The sequence below is a fragment of the Arachis ipaensis genome, chromosome B3 (assembly GCF_059453495.1).
Source record: "Arachis ipaensis isolate K30076 ecotype BB chromosome B3, ASM5945349v1, whole genome shotgun sequence".
NCBI lineage: Eukaryota > Viridiplantae > Streptophyta > Magnoliopsida > Fabales > Fabaceae > Arachis > Arachis ipaensis.
Window position 1 is genome coordinate 90,086,824 of NC_142438.1, and position 5,353 is coordinate 90,092,176.

The 5,353-nt window shown below is 34.2% G+C and overlaps 1 long non-coding RNA gene across 1 annotated transcript; it reads right to left on the minus strand.

Moving 5' to 3' along the window:
* Positions 1 to 1,102: 1,102 nt before the first annotated feature.
* LOC107634511 (uncharacterized) lies at positions 1,103 to 1,600 on the minus strand. Its single transcript, XR_002359477.2, has 3 exons — positions 1,516 to 1,600; positions 1,334 to 1,409; positions 1,103 to 1,237 (listed from the first exon to the last, which is right to left on the minus strand). It is a non-coding gene; the product is annotated as an uncharacterized LOC107634511 (long non-coding RNA).
* Positions 1,601 to 5,353: the final 3,753 nt, after the last annotated feature.

Sequence of the window (5,353 nt, forward strand, 5' to 3'; positions counted from 1 at the left end):
TTCCATGGATAATTTAAATGGAATAGTAAATGTGCTATTTGTTTCACCAAACATTTTCCCCCATTTTATTTGAAAACATTCATAATTGAAAAATTTTGTAATCAGAACTTGCTTATTCTGTATGTAAGAGATCTCAACTAACATAATTATACAACTTTCCTTTACAAGATTAACAACTCTAATACATATACAATTTTTCATTAAGCTGTTCCAGCCATGGATGGTATTTCAAAATCTACTTGGAATATCTTTCTTCTGATTTGAGCTGTTAGATTTTTTGCCATAGTCTATGCCGGTGGTCATGAATTTTCCAAAGGCCGTGTCCCAATATAACCGTTGAGTATATGCCATGTGTGATAATGGGAGCTAGAATGTTATTTGTCTGTCAAATAACCATTGCCAATTAGTTTATCCTTGAAAATCTTACACAAAATAGAAAAATATTTTCAAAAGATTATATAAAATGTAAAGCTAAGAAGATTACTTGAATCCATTCAAAACCCAAGTAGAGGACAAGAAGTCCTTCAAAAAGAGGGGAATATATATTTTTCATTTGGCGCTTCTCATACCATGCTACAAACCGAAAGCAGACAGTGCAATCAGACTCATGAAACAGATATAATAAGTAGAAACTGCTTAATCAATGACTAGTAGATATTATATCATAGAGAATCTTTATAAGTTTATGACTTTATTCCACCACTTTCTGAACCAAATGAAACTTTGTTCAATCTATGAATCTATGAACTGATTCTAATGCTTTGCTGCAGGGATAAGTAATTGAACCTTCAAACAGCTTTTTCAAATTTTGACGGCCCGAGCGAGATTGCAAAATAGGTTCCATAACATAATTGGGATCTGAAAGAAGTAAACAAATAAGCAAGAGATCGTTAAGCAAGCATAAAAACAAAATAAGTCAATACAAAGGGAAAACATGTTGAAGGGCAATAAGAAGAGGACATTTGGGCGAGGCAGCCACATAATAGAGAGAACCAGTAAGAACAGATGTGAGTACAGCTGCAAATACTTGCACAAAAGGTACAAACGGAGGCAATACCCCTGTCTATAATTTTGAAAATAAATCACCATTTAGCCACTGAAATGAAAACTTTTGCTTTGGATACTTGTAATAAGTAGCCCTTGTCAGATGGTATAACTGAAAAAAGAATAGTAACTTGAGCAATAGGTTCGTGGTTGGAACTCGGGTCAACAACTTCTGTAAATCCAAAAGCTTTTGCTGCGGCAACAACTAACACAATAACAAATAATGAACCAAGGATTGTGCTAGGTGAAAAAACAATATTCAGATCGATTTCAGGACTGATTTTGGCACCTTTTTCACACTTATGTGGATTCTTATCCACGCCAATTATTCGAGATGCTCCCCTTAGTTTTGCACCTTGTGCAACCTAATTAAAGGAGAATTCATAAATTATCTTGTAGTTTGGAAATGATAATTAGTAATCAATTGAGAACTGAAAAGTTAAGACAGACAGAGTTGTTCGCTGCACTTACAGAAAGGCCAACAGTTCCGAGACCAAATATCACTCCAGTTGATCCTTTTGTCACATTAGCAACATTCCATGCTGCGCCTAGACCTTCCATGAGTGACATAATCAATTAGAAACCAAGAACTTATCAATGAAATTAAGAGTTATGAATTCATCGAAGCAAGGCAGCAACTAGAGTTTAGTGGACACTCTAATATTACTTTTAGATCAAGACTATACTCTAAGAAAATGCATGAAATGCCACTTTGATTCTAGACATATTATGTTTCAATACATGAAATGCCACATATAAGAACCATTCCCAACCCAAGAAAAATATGAACTTCTAAGTTTAAGTTAAGCAATCATTATTTCAGGCATTCAATAAGCCTAACAACACATGAAGTCAGTATTTTGTATTAACAACTTCTGGAGAGGCAGCAGCTATGTATGAGCGTGAGAATCCATCAACCCAGTTAAATAGTTTTTAGTAAGTAGCAGAACAAGAAAATTACAAATACAAGAAATAAAAAGCCTAAGATCATTATAAAACTATACTTACTTTTAAATCACGTGAAAGTTTTAAATTTTCTTCAAGATCGCTTTTTCTTTTGGCCAACTCATTAGATGCAGCTGTGATGGCTTCATTTTGCTTGGCATCGACTGCCTAATAAACAAAAAATATGTGAATTTGGGAATTATAGTTCAACAAACTGCTGAAAGATAACCATAAATAACAAAGACATCAATAGTGATTTACTGAGTGAAACATAATAGATTAGTGAAAGACACACATATGAGCTGAGTAACTTTACCTTTTTTCCCTGATCAGGCAGCATATTCAAAAGTAAGCATAAATGAACTTTTAATTATTTAAACAGAAGCTGCATCAACCAGTCCCTTCTCTCGGGTATAATCCAAATCACTCGAACTCCCACTTCCACTTCAAAATCCGAGAAAAAAGGGAAAACCCCACTTGCACTAGAACTCCTACATCAAGAGGGAATGATCAAAATGTAAAGAAATATTCCTCAGAGTTAATAAATAAATAAGATAAAATAAAAGTAAAAGGAAAAATCTTCACTTCAAATCCCAACAGAGTTCAATTCATATATCAAAGATACTAATATTAGCTAATATGTATTGATTCTGAATCTATCTAATTATGATCAAATCAATCATAATGTCAAAATCGCATAATAATAAGCACCACTAGCGGAAAAATCATAAAACATAGAAGTAATAATGATGGTCAAGAAAACCCACCCTTAAAAATAATAATACTTATATCTCTAGTCAAATGGAGACATTAAATAATCCGGCAAACAAATACCAACACAAACGTAAACAAAATATAATGTCATATGTCACTAGACAGTTCATATGCCCACAAGAAAATAATAAAAAAAAAATAATAAAAAATATCCTATGTTGTAAATCTAATCCTGTGGAACCAGCCTTAATTTTTATATATTGATAGCACAAGCACTTGAAAGGGAGATATAATAAAAAATTTTAACATGCATAAATTAAAAATATAATATATAGATTATAACTCTATGGATTTTATTGTTGATGACATCATTCAAAAGTCAAGCCCATGTATTGCTATCACTGGGTCCACTAGAATACGACGAGACATGAGAAAACTGAGGATATGATGTAATTCTAGCAGTAGAAGGATATTGGTTGAAGTACGCCATGCCATTTAGAACAGGATGAAAAGGAATAGGGAGGACTGATAAACCCCAATTTTGTGGTTTATCTTGTACTTAATTTGGGGGATTTTATCACTTTTTTCCACATTTATTCAATGAAATAGCATGGTTTTGTAATTCTCCCTTGAATTATGCTTAAGTGTGAAAACATGCTTTGTAGGCCTTAAAATAGCTAAATTTAACTCACTTTAATTCCATTCGATGCCTTGATATGTTTGTTGAGTGATTTCAGTTCATAAGGCAAGTATTGGATGGAAGAAGTGAGGAGAAAAGCATGCAAAGTGGGAGAACTCATGAAGAAATGAAGGAACCGTAAAGCTGTCAAGCCTGACCTCTTCGCACTCAATCGACCATAACTTGAGCTACAGAGATCCAAATGAGGCAGTTCTAGTTGTGTTAGAAAGTTAACATCCGGGGCTTCAAAATGATATAAAATTCGTCATAGTTTCTTTGCGTTTAGGGGTGCACATGCACACTGTACACGTGTGCACCGATGGAGCACGTGATTCACTAAAGTGAAATCGTGGCCAGCGATTTGTAGAGCATTTTGGGCCCAATCCAACTCATTTCTAATGCTATTTCATGCAGAATTCAAGCTTGGGCAAAAAAGGGAGCAATTGTTTTGAAGTTTTTGCATCATGTAGCTTAGTTTCTAGAGAGAGAAGCTCCCTCTTCTCTCTAGAATTAGGGTTCCTAGTATTAATTGCATCATAGATCCATGTTTAATCCCTTACTTTCATCTTGTTTCTTCTACATTTTTATGCTCTAGTGATGTAATCTTTTTGTACCCTCTTGTTAATTTTCCTTTTCGTGCCTATTTGTTTAGGATTAATGAACACTTGTTGGATTTGGATTTTCTATTAATGTAATTGATGTTTGATGTCTTTTATTATGAATTTGAGTTGTTGATCTTGTCTTCTTACAATTTGTAGTTGGTAGATTTTACTATTTCTTGTCATTTATTATGCTTTCCTTTTATGCCTTCCAAGTGTTTGACAAAATGCTTGGTTGGATGTTAGAGTAGATTTTGAGCATTCTTGGCTTGGAAAGAGTAATTAGGCAATCTTGAGTCATGAAAACCCAACTTATGTTGGTGATCTAGAGTTGTTAGCTAGTATGATTTTCATTGACTCTAATCTCTTGCTAATTCAATTAGTAGGTGATTAGGACTTTTGGATTGAGATTAGCTAGTCTTATTAGACTTTTTCCGAGTATGAGGATAACATGATACCTTCCTCCATCTTCGGGGATGACATAATAAGATAAATTCTTGTTTATCATTGTATGACTAGGATAGAAAGCCTATATTCTCAATCTTTGCCATGAATGTCTCCCTTTATTACTTGCTTTCTTTAGTTACTTGCATGATTTACTCTTTTTGTCATTTAAATTCTTGTCTATTTACTTCCTTGCCCCTTTATCAATCATACCCTCTTTGTTCCTTCATAGACAATAATCATTCACTTCATTTCAATTCCTTGTGAGATGACCCGGAGTCCAAATACTCCGGTTAATTCTTATTTGGGGTTTGTACATGTGACAACCAAAATTTTTGATGTGACAATTGTTTGTTGGTTTGGAGCTATGCTTACAACGAAGTAATTCTTTTCTATAAGAAGAAATCTAGACCATCGAGCAAATCTCTTCATCAAAATGGTGCCGTTGCCAGGGAGTTGCAATGGTGCTATGTTATTGACTATTGTATATATTGTGAATAGCTTGATTTTTGGTTTGTTTGTTAGTTTTTGCTAGTTTTAGGATTTGGTTTTCTTTGTTTCTTGTTAGAATTTGTTTTTGTTTTCTCTTATCACCATGAATTCTCACCCTTTTGGCTATAAGTGTGATTCAAACTATGTTGTAAGAGATGGAATTTACAATGATAACATGCATCAAGGGATTGGAGATCAAATTTGGAAAGAGTGATTGGAGACATGACTACTATCCTCACGGTGATGCGCGACGACCAAAGGGCATTTATTGCCACCCGAGCCGTTCAAGCGCCACCCCAACGTGACTACTCTTCTGATTCTTATGGGTATACTCCTTATCCTAATGCATACCAATCTAATGTATGTGATGACCCTCATTGTGATTGTCAACCACAACCACTACATACATATGAACCCCCTCCTCAATATAGCCCTC